Here is a 12,188-nt window from a genome sequence, read left to right on the forward strand (position 1 = left end):
CTGCCGATGAAAACTATGTGAGGAATATACACGTTGCTTGCGGAGTCGGTGAATGGAAGTAAATTTTGCCTCTGCGTGTGATGTCTATGTACGGTTTCCAGCCTCCACAGATTTCTTAGTTTAGCTTACCGCATTGCTGGAACATGGCAGAATTTCGGCTGTGCCTGCCAGTGACAGCCGAAACTATGGTATTCCACTGCTCTGAATGGTTCATTATATACAAGAATGCGCACTCGGGTATCAATGAGGTTCGTCGAAAGTTGGCGTGAAAGGAAGAATTCTAGTGATCATGACGGAGACCTCTTGATGTTTTGTCCGGTTCATTCAGACGTGTTGACCATGGATGTCAATGTCAGATAAGGATACATACGCATAATAAGTCATAATAACAACTAAATGACAGATTAGACCGGTACGGCTTAAAATACTAAAACTGCTACTAGCTACCCATTTTATGACGATAATAACTATCACCCGTTCTTACTGTTAGCAGGAAACTTAGGTAGAAAAGCAGTAAATGTGACCGAAGCACTGCTTGTAGCCATATCAAAAAGAGCCTACCGGACGATAGTATCTGGCAGAATAAAATAATGGACTTCAAAATCTGCAGGCGTTTGAAGAACTACAATAGCGTCTAAGTTGTTATTATCGTTTTATTAACTTAAGTTTCTCTGAGATGACAAAATCGTCCTCAGTTGTACTCAATTTCGTGCTGACTGTCAATTTCTGAGTCCATTTTGATAAAGAGAGGCTTTCTGCGTCGTACTTCAATATTAGCCGGGTTTCAACCATCTCCGTTTTCAAACATGTCCTGCAGTCCGACTCACATGTCTTTTTTCTGTTCCTTCATTTTACTGTGCCTGCGTTACATAAAGTAAGCTTGTGCTACATGCGATAGGTTAATTTATGTGTTTAGCCTGTTAATGCTTGTCAGCTCCGTATATATATGCTTAGTAGTCCCAGCCCTTTTGTACCATCCCGTTCGCCTACAACAGATTTTGTTTCTGGCAGAATTTCCGCGCTCATTTTCGGCCACTGTTCTTTTGCTGGTGCTTTTTCGATAAACCTTTTCCATTTTTTTAATTGTCTCATCTTGATCTCTTCTTCGACCTTTTGGAATACCTGGAATCGGGACAAAGCGGATAAACTCATGATAATGGTACCAACTACGTGCTCGTCCCGCCCACACTCCAAATCCCAAGTAGCGATCATGAAAACAACAATTCGCCTCAATCACACCTCACTATGCCCACTGTCGTCGCTCTTTTTTTCCTACTCCCCATGGGCTTACCGAGACTGCCGCTCCCGTCCTTGCACCTCATCTTTTAGAAGTTGTGGCATCATTCGTTAAGGCTCACCACGATATTGTCTAATGGGCAGGTGCGCATACGTTTGCAGCGACATCTAGTAGGGCCGTAGGCGCTGATACTGAAGAGAATATCACCTGTTACAATATGTGCATAGCTATGTTACCATCGCAATCGGCCAACATCCTAGTTGTCGCAGGTGTCATCAACAGAAGCAAGGACCGCTGGTCAAGGCCAGCAGGACAACTTGTAACAGAAGCAGCCCCGACATCAACGACGACCAGCTGCGTCACTATAAGTGATGAAACTGTCGCTTGGTCTCATAATAATGCTATACACTACATGATATCCGTGGTGCTGCGGCTTTACATAAGCATACATGCTTATATAACATGAATATACATACAAATATAAATAAACAGCAATGCCTATATTTAATCTAGACACAAGCATTAGTTCAGATAAAAAGGGGCCATATAGTTTGTATATATAGTTACTATGCGAAAGACAGAGCCGAACTTTAACAGCCGCTTTAGAGGCTCATGCCAGTGCACGCCCTGACGCTCAGCGTACATTCGGGACATCTAGTTGGATTGTTTTGAAGTGCCAAATGTGTGTTCGGTGTTGACCGAAGACAGTACGTAATATTAACAGCACATATTATTGAATAGGTAAACAAAAATATATGGACATGAAGGCCGCGTTATCGATCAGTTAGCGATGATCATGTGGAACGGACGATGTGTGCGTAGGTTTACACAGACCTAAAAATAGGTCTAGCAATAATATGGCTAGCTTAGTGACTCAACTAATTCAAGAGATCTATGAGCGCGCACAGACTCCTTCTTTGCGCTGCCTATTTTTAGAAAGGAACAGCCTATTGTAGAGTTCGAAAGCTTATATAAGTATAGCGATAAAACATTCTACAGTATTTCTCTATACAAAAACTACGATTTGAACAAGTTTCTACGAAATGACACCCGTGAAAGCCCATGTTGCCCTATGTATGAGCTATAGGTAAACTATGCATATACTTGTAATAAGCTTAATTTACTAGAATTTTTGGGTGATTCTATAGTGGCGGCCGACAATAAAATCAAACTTCTAGCGGGTAATAATCTGTCGAAAATACAACTTGGAATTATTCATGGATATTCAAGTTTGCACAGAAACAGTTTGTATAATTTTTATTTTCTTCTGAGGATCTCATTGCATTGCCGTATTGTGGAGCAGCATCTGTGAGTTGAGAAAGTAAGTCCAATATAATTATTTAAGTAATTCCCGATGGACAGGCACGACTCGCGCGGATCATTTACGTTTATTCGAAACGCTGCGCTCGAAGGGAACTGCGTCTATATCGAGCTAAGTTGCTGATATCAGAACTTTCATATAAAATAGAGATATATAGGAGTGACTAGATTGTTATTCGCTCTTCGTATTAAACCTTTTAAAAGTTGATTTTTTCGATACTTTTTTCATGCCTACTGCTACGTTGCAAAAGTTATTTATTCCCTTCGGGCTTCTCTCCAAACTCCTTGAGCGTTTCAGGCTATCAGGGGGCTCAGTATATATCGTTACCACAATAACGGAAAGCAGCGCGTTTTCCTCATCATCATCACCATCGCGTGTCTGATAATGCAAAGTTTTTAATTATCAGCATATAATTACGACCATTATCATCCACGTTACAGTTGTGCGGCCTTCAGAGCAATTTACAGCTTAACCAAAGACTGTGAGTAATTTGCTGATACAGATCAATTCGCTCGCGGCGTGAACGCGCGTCGAATTTCCGCATACTCAGAATTGGTCCGGAAAACAGTGTTCCTTTGTTGTAACCGTATCTGAAGCTGTTTTCGCTACGTCGAGTCGCGTGTGTTGGTGTTCCGCTTAGCTACGTTTTCGTCCCTTCGCTTCCTTGTCGCTAATACGATGGCTCCCTCTTTTTGTTACGGTGGATCATTATTTACGGAAAATACTGATATCGGCTTGCACGGATTAGTCTTAGCAGACGAGTCCACGATCCAACTAATCGAACAACTGCACGGTGGAGCTTGTCAGTTTCGGCGGTCCCCATGGCCTTTTCTCAAGGCCCATCGTTGACCCGAAAACTACTCGCCCTTGGAGTAATCAGTTTTTTTTCAAAATCCTCTGATGGACTCTATTGTCCGTCTTGGTGGCATGAACACGTCTCGTAAATACCTATAAGCTTAAGCTGAACACGAGTGCTCAGATGCACTTCAGTTTGTTTATCCCGGCACGTATTAAAGATTTAGACCTGCTCGCCTTGGATGTAATCAAGCGTCTGCTTCTGGAGCCTGACAGACAGAGTTAAACTATCCATTTGCACCAATAGTTCGACGACAGAGTCCGGCGTTTTTTGTTGTTCTGTAATTTTGTCGCCTGATTTATTAATTAATGACTTAGCTCGGATCTCTGTTTTTTGATCCCTTCATTTTGAAAGGAATTGGCCATCCAGGCTAAGTTAAACATACAGCCAGCCTAAGATGCACCTAAAAATCGATGTTATGAAGCTAATTTTCTTTTCGGAGAATTGAAAACGTACCGCATTTTTTTAAAGGCACAGTGAACATACGAACCTATGTTACAATACTACGCATCAACAATGTATACCAAATCCAACTCATGAACCGCTTAATTTGGATAAACTGAATAAATATCGTGTTAAAGGTGAGGTATACTGTAAAGTGTACCATATTTTGTTCAATATTACATGTACCATCCATGGCCGTCAATGACCTTAATGCATCCAATGCAATGACATTAAAGAGATCCATACCTATGCATAGTACTATATAACCATAGCATGATTATTTAGAGAGCTACAGTGAAAGATAGCAGGCGTATCGATACGGGCACAACTGCCAAATTTCTCCACCACCTACAATAGGCGGAAATAGACTAATAAATTTTTGCCTGCTAATTCAACCCAAATTCTCAGTTGTTACATGGTGTGGGGTGGGGGGATGGGGGTTATAATCCATTGGTGGGTTATAGGGTTTATTCTATTTTGCTATTACCATCGAATTTAGAATAATGACAATGATAAAACCAACAATCGATTATCTATTACAGAGAAACATATTGACCCAGTCGTAGGTATGCTGAGTCATACGTAACCGTTAATAGCTCGCAGATGATACGACTCAATATTACATACTATGTTCGGCAGCCTTCCGCTATCAATTCGAGGCAAGGCCAGGCATTTGACAATAAACATCTACTGTATTATCTTAAGTTTACTCACTTCATGCAGTATAATTTCTAGAAGAAAATAAGCCCAACTAACTAATAGTACTGTATAATAGGATCGCATCTATAAGGCGAGCTGGCGATCGATAGCCTTCGAACATTGTTGTCTTCTTGGTTCCGAAAGCCGTAGCAGGGATAAGTAAGAAAGATTTCATACGGCTAGCCGTTTAATAGAGCCAACATAAAACCATTAGAGAGTAGCTGCACTGTAAAAACTGACTATGTTAATATAATATTATAATTATTACACGTCTTTGTCCAATTCGGACATTGGGGAAATTGGAAAAAAAATAGAAACGAAACGTCCCACGACGGAAATTTTTGTAATTATCAAGTTGCCAATGTGGCCATAGGTGCAAGAAGCAGCATGTGCGTGAGGTTTCTTTAAGTATAATGATCGGTTCGAGCTTTACAATTAGTCAGAATCACTGGCACATATTTCTATATCATCGGTGCAAAAAAAAAATCGCGATCGGAAAAACAAACATATTCTAGACATAAGTGTGTTTTTCAACGTGATTCAATTTACGCCGTCCGCCATATACGCTAACCAGCGTATAAGGGCTCGCTTGAATATGCGATGATCTCAAGGGCAGAGATGCAGAATCTTCTAGTTACTAACGGCTACTTCTGTAGTATGTCTTCTCAACAACGCTTATACCTAGCTCAACAGTGCACGTGTCCTTCGTTGCCATAGTAAAGTACCCGTATGCCAGTATGTCAGCAATTTTCTAAAACAGTTATATCTGCCCCATTTGTGGTTTCAAAGAAGACGTTTCAGGTAACTGCATCTGCGACGTACAATAACGAGATACCTGTTTCTAGCGGTACGTTCTCTCAACTGTGCCCTTTAGCATTGGATGCCTAAACTCAACGCTGTCAGACGGCAATGGGTTGCTCGTATCCTAGTGGTTGCAAGGAACGGAAACTTCATATATCGTTTTCTGCTTTGTTTCTAATATCCTCATAGAGATGGCACGTGGAGTCAACGAACGTCAAAAGACACCCAATCGTTTCCTCGTAGACATATAACGAATACGGCCTTCTCCGAAACACTGTCCCCGCCGCTTGACGGAACACGGCTCAAGGGTTTTCAAGGGGAATTTTCCGAATCCAATGAACAATGAACGGTTTCATAGCAAAGGAAACATGTTGCCGGATTGAAGTAAGGGTTCGAAGAGGGAAAACGGGCGCAACATCGTCACTGTGTAGATGTTCGAAGCTTAGAATTCAGAGCGCCTTTTTTTCCCCATTATATCGAATTCAGCTAGCAGAACGGGGCTAAAGTGAAGATCTTGCGCATCTCTACAGCAATGCCGTACTTATTTTGTTAGATAGATGTCGCGGATAGTAAAAGCTTTCTTTATTTACACAAACTGTATGATCCTAAAAAGTTACAAACAGTAAATGTGAATTATTTATATTTCATACTCGGTAATATTTATTTTGTTGATAAGTGTGTATACTTTGTATAGACTATACTTTGTACTAATTATAAACGATCCTAACCGACTTTCTCTTCAGTACTCATTTTAATAGCGTTTCCTATATATATATAAATATATATTCGTATATATAAATACATATAAATATAAATACGAATCTCCAAATTTTTAACTATTATCAATCCTCCTGGTGAAACTGGTCTAAAATTGTATTAGAAATGATTCATTTAAGTAGCTTATTTCTGTATAAGTGACGGCGTCTCTGAAACGCACATTGGGGAAGACCTGTGAAGAATCAGCCATCATTGATGAGCTGAATTCCCTTTTCCTACATAGCCTTTCCATTCTCTATTTCCCGCTCATCCTCTACACTCAGTCAGTTATTACTTAATGATCATGTCTTCTATACCTGGATCCTTAGGAGCAACTAGCAGTTTGTAAACTGGGCTTGTAGGAGAATTAAATTGTTGTCATAGTCAATGACGACACTGTGGCAACATACGTAGTGGGGCCTATACGTATTTATCTATTGTCCACTCTATTCACTAGGCACTACCCGATGAGTGCGGAATCATGACTAATCCTTTTGTTTTTGTTTTTTCTTTTTCTATCAAAGGGATACTAGAATGCTACGGAGGATCCTTTATGTGAAACAACAATCTCTATGGGAATCTTATAGAAAAGCAAAGCCATGCACAATAAATTGTTTACCACAACCGTATACCTACGAACCTGACACGTTCAATACGTTGAAACAATCCACAGACAGAACGCTAGTTCATCGAGACCTAAATCATTCAGTGATTTGATCGTCAACGTGTATAGTCAAAGTAATGAAAACGAAGAAAACTATATAGTTTCTCATCGAGTCTAAAAGGAACACTCTTCGCTTACTTGATAAAATATGCACGGTACAAATATGTCTACCAACGAAGGAAAAATATGGCTCGGTGAAAAAATTGATTTTAGAAAAAAGTATTTCGTTTTGCGAAACTCAAAAACCGTTGGACAGTCTAAGAAGCAAATAGAATTACTCTACTGCAGCTTCACATTCTCTAAATATAAGAGGATTAATAAGATCCTCTTACATTTAGATCTGACTATATATATATTACTATCAGATATTGTTTTGGTCCAATACAAAATTGGAACAACTCCGTCAAACTATATTGTTTGCTAATTCTCAATCACATGTTATCTGGGTTCAGGCATCAACAGATAAGTAGACCTTTCCGTTTCTGGGATCAGATGATAAATTCGCTTTAGACTACAGCAATGAACAGTAATTGTTGACCGCAGTAAGGGGCATATAACTGCCCACTGTGATCTAGCAATGACGCATATAGTACTCAACCCTTAAATGGTTTGGGGCCACTCACGAGAGCTGCAGCATCTAGATAGCGAATTCAATATACTTTAGAGGAAAATTCTCGTAGGCCACCTAACATGCGGCCATAAACTAGTGTTAGCAGAAACTGAGGCAGCAATTATTTTGCGAGGCGCTCACTTGTAATTAGCTTGCCTGAACAGTTGTTGGCCTAGCAAGGTTTCATACACTACAAGGACAACGATGTAAGGACACAAATGAGTGGAATGAATGACACAGTTCCCTCTCGAGGGTTTTCCTTTTCCGTCGCGTCCCTGAATCGTTGATGAGATAGAGCAGCCGTTGTTGGTTTTTTTAGATTTAACGCAGAGTAAGTCTTCATCTGGTGCCGACAAATCGGGCACATCTGCTATTTTCTGTCTATATCTTTCCAGCTGGCATTGATTTCTTTCTGGAGTTGAAAGACTGTCAGTATACAATAGCGTGACATAAACTTAAACTATAGTCGCTTTTGTCTCGTCGAGCTACCGCGCTGTTGGCGTACATATGTACAGCATAACTTGAGATATAAAATTGATGGAAAAAGCTGACAACCGGATGCAATGAAGGAAGGAAATGTAAAAGGACTTGTCGGGTAACAAAGAGGGTCTTAGACCTAGAGAAAGAGCCTATAGCTTATACCAAGAGTAGGTTGGTTAGCTCCTGGCTCGTCTCGAAATGACTTACAGCCTTACTAAAGTCTCCCTGTAAGGGAAAGACTTCGCGAAACGTCTACAATAAGAGAAGCCCCGATGAGTCACTGTGTTTGCCTGATCCTTAAGAAGCTATCTCCGGATAGCGCGCTCTGCCTTGTTCGGATAGGGGCCCAAAGACACCCTCTCAATTTCCGTATCCTCTGATGTCCTTGGCATCCACCTTTTCGACGGAGGAGGGCTATCCCCCGTCGACCTCTGCTAGACCGCCGCTATATTTCAATGTATCCCGCTGGCACCCTCTACGCGTATCGTCTACGTTTTTGCTCAATTCGTTCAAAGCGACTCCTCCAGGACGTTCGGTATGCTGGTAGACAGGACTACTGGCAACGCCATATTAGGACCCCGACTGAGGACTTCCTATCCGCCAGATCAGCATCTAATTCGTGCTCTTGCCCCACTAACGAGCTGCTTTGTATTCTCTTCATAATTAACAGGGAACGTTCCTCGCTTGTCTTCTGATTGGGACGCCTGAACATTATTCGGCCCCATGAAGGCACAAGCTAGACAGTACTCACCATGGAACCTTGAAGAATAAAGAATAAAGTCCATAAAGGTTAATCGTAAACAGGCAAAACAAGGTATGATAAAGTGAAAGATTAATGATTCGCATCACTAAATAATGAGCAGTACTCTGTATGTCGAATATACGCTGAGGCCGAATTTTGTCGTCTGTATTATCTGTAAAGGCTAATATTAACCCGTGTCTAAAAAGCGGCAAGGCATGTTTGGTAAGTGCGTTCATGGGAGATTCAGCGGGACAGGCGATTCGCTGAAGAATCGCAAAGTGGGTTGAATAAAAGGGATTTTATACAATGATAATCGTTATATTGCAGTATAGGCTTTTGGCTTTTGGCCGGCCCTCGGCCTGCAGCGCCTCACAGAATCCGGTTCTGGAGTCATTTGGACAACACTACAAGAGCCGTGGTACGAGATGCCCGCGCCCATCTTCGTAGCAGGGCATTTTCTGTATGCTTTTCAGCTTTGTGTGCCTATAGTTTCTAATAATGTTCCCTATTAGTGCTACCCATAACTGTAGTGTACTCATCGATGGCGATAAATTCAATGCCTTCACTGCAATATTACGTCATTTGTTCGATCAAATCGTTTCTTAGTTTTTTGTTGTCGGTTGCCATATAAGACGTCTGTCGCGCCTTTATGATTCATAATTAGTACTTTTCTAAAATTTGTGACTGAAAAAGAAAACAGGCAAAATTAGAGAAGCCAACGGAAGTCGTACGGTAACTTTACCTTCGAATAATTGTAACGCATCTTAAATTTGGAGTCAGGTAAAGTGTTGTAAGAAGCATTAGGTCAAGGTCATTTCAAGATCAATTGCTTACTTATCACTGGGATATAAGTTAAAGTTAACATACTTACACATATTTGCTTATATATATTTAGCGATCATAACGTATATACTGTCGGCTTTTATTATTCCTAGACATCATAAATCGTAATACTTTCTCTCCAATGAAAATGCGTGCAGTCTACTACACGAATAGACACTTCTGCTTGGTATCGGCTATATATAGTTACAATACATACCAACGAACCGATAAATAATATCAAACTCTCGAATTTAATGGGTGGCGGCTATACGTACGTTAGGCAAAGAGTTAGAACATTTTTTTTAATGTTTATTAATATATTATGAGCGAACAAATTTTCTGCTATGCGCACACAGAGGTAGAAAGAAATAGCAAGAAATTCATGCTTTGTTAATATGAAATCCTATATTCGTTCGAGAAAACGAAAACGAAGCTGCAATAAAAGACTTCAAATTTTAATCTGTCCATCAGAGTCTCTAATCTAGCTCGTAGTGTATTGTGGCAATATTCTTGATCCGTTTTCGGTGAGTCTTTGCTTCCTTTAGCACGTTTTTTTGAAAAACGTTCTTTACCACCTGCTCAGAATTCCATCGGGCTACCTAGCAGACGCATCCCTCCAAAAGGTGTAAAGCGAAAGTTCCTGTCTTCCGTTCCTCTTAGGCATGCGATCTGCCAATCGACTACTTGCTCAGACCAATATGGTCGGCGCAACGACAACCATGTCGATCTAAATCGAGTGGACGGAAGCCACGGGACAGAACCATAGCAACTTCAGAGATATCATACGTCACCGATACGTTATTGTTCGTAAGTGTGAGCTCCACCAATTGTGTACTGAGGAAATGTTAAAAATCGGCCAAAAAGATGTATGGCAGTGATAATGAACGCCTGTCAAGCTGGGTATCAGTAATGCGCATCTTTCCCCGTACCGTTACACCGTTGAAGTGGTACCGGAACGGGGCTTTCCGGGAACCGGGGAACGGAAGCAGCCGCAGGTGGCTTAATAAAAATCACTTAAGAACTGTGACTCACTCGATCTAGTGACTGTGCGTAGTTCCTGTACGCAGTGTCTATTAACAATATGAACAGGTATAAGAATACAAAATATGGTCGTCATTTCCGTTCCAAACCCAGAAGGAGCTTGTGGGTATTGTCAAGACGTTTTTTTTTCCTAATACTACTATAAACATTTATTTAATAACGTTCCCCTGTTGTCGTTTGAATCATCATTGAGGTGCTTGAAAGCTGCGAAGTCATCGTGGTGACGCGCGGGAAGTAAGCTCTCTTAAAGCCGTGGGGCTATAAATACACGATACGGTCATAGACGAGCATCGAAACGACGGATTTAGCAAAAAAGTCTGTCGTTAGACTCAAGATAATAAATAAAAGACGAAAGTGCACTTCGTTTGTATCTGGTGCATATTCTTAATAATGACATTTGGTGAAAAGCATCGAGCCAAACAACTGTGCACCATTCTTTTCTAGCTTTTCAGCCGAGTTATTCGGTTACGACGACCAGGTACGCAATTATGATACTTCATCAAAAACCTTTATTAATAATTTATATGGTAAACCTTCAAGCTTTTACGGCAAAGTTGCGGTTATTTCAACTTCTTTCGTAATTAAGTGCTCAAAGATAAAAAATAAAGAACATTGTACACGTGTCGATTTTTACAAACGCATTGATGGATTATTTGGTAAATTCTACTATAGAAGGAAGTCGATTCAAGACATTTACGTACGAAACCGCAGCTACACTTTTCCGTGGAAGAGTTTACTTATACATTCGGTAGTATAATAGTTAAGGTTATACAAGAACCTTGACGATTTCAGTATATATGGTCATGATGGTTCGTATAATAATGGACAGTTATAATACAATCATCGATACTACCCTATATTCTATACTCGCCAGCAAGCAATTGTTTGTATATATGTATTTGCCAACCATCTCAAAAACCCAGCGAACTCGTGGTAAAAGCCTTTGGTAGGTCTATAATTAAAAGGTCTACTTAAAGTTGTAACTATTCCATCATAATCTTTACAAACTCTTGTGTAAATTTGAGCACGTTCACGCCTATATCGCCTCCTAACCGCATAACACCTCTTACGATTATAACGACGATTCTGTCTACGTTTCCTCCGTTGATTCCTAACTCTTGTAACAACACGCTTCCGTAATGCCATATTAACAGCGTTATAAACAGCTGGACCCGCAAACGGCGGATTCGCGTAAATAAAATTTCGAAAGAATCCAGGGTTTTTAACGGCTGCCCCTACAATAACAGGGAGAGTGTGCGCTATCGCTAATCCTATTCCTGGTTTTCCCAACGGTCGATACGGTTTCCTAAGCAAGGGCCGTTCCATGTAAGTACTGACGATAAATTTCACAGTACGCGTCCTTGGCTGCACCAATAACAATCCTTCTTCTTACTTGTAATTTTATCTTAGTGATATGGAGTTTCCTATTAACTCTGACCGGATTTCCTATTCCGCAAACTAGATCTCCTTTAAGTCTCTTCAACTCCAAACTAACTACTCTGATAAAATAATCTTGCTTAAGCATGCCACGTATAATATCGTCAAGAGTATAAGCACTATTGTTGACGTAATCCATTTCTACTTGTTTGGGCAAAGCGTCCACTTATATAGTGGATATCTCTCCAGTAGGGGAGAGGGCAATTGGAGGTGACGTCATTCCTGTAGGGACCTATAATACTAACGATAGAAGTCGCTCAGGGTAATATTGTACCTTT

At 40.5% G+C, this 12,188-nt stretch overlaps 1 long non-coding RNA gene across 1 annotated transcript in view; it reads right to left on the reverse strand.

Moving 5' to 3' along the window:
• Positions 1 to 635: 635 nt before the first annotated feature.
• LOC111263820 (uncharacterized) overlaps positions 636 to 12,188 on the reverse strand; it is a 16,283-nt gene continuing 4,730 nt past the window's right edge. Inside the window, exon 2 of the long non-coding RNA XR_002682468.2 lies at positions 636 to 1,122. This is a non-coding gene — a long non-coding RNA (uncharacterized LOC111263820). The remainder of the gene's footprint in view (positions 1,123 to 12,188) is intronic.

This window comes from Varroa jacobsoni, unplaced genomic scaffold (genome assembly GCF_002532875.2).
Source record: "Varroa jacobsoni isolate VJ856 unplaced genomic scaffold, vjacob_1.0 scaffold_86, whole genome shotgun sequence".
Classification (NCBI taxonomy): domain Eukaryota; kingdom Metazoa; phylum Arthropoda; class Arachnida; order Mesostigmata; family Varroidae; genus Varroa; species Varroa jacobsoni.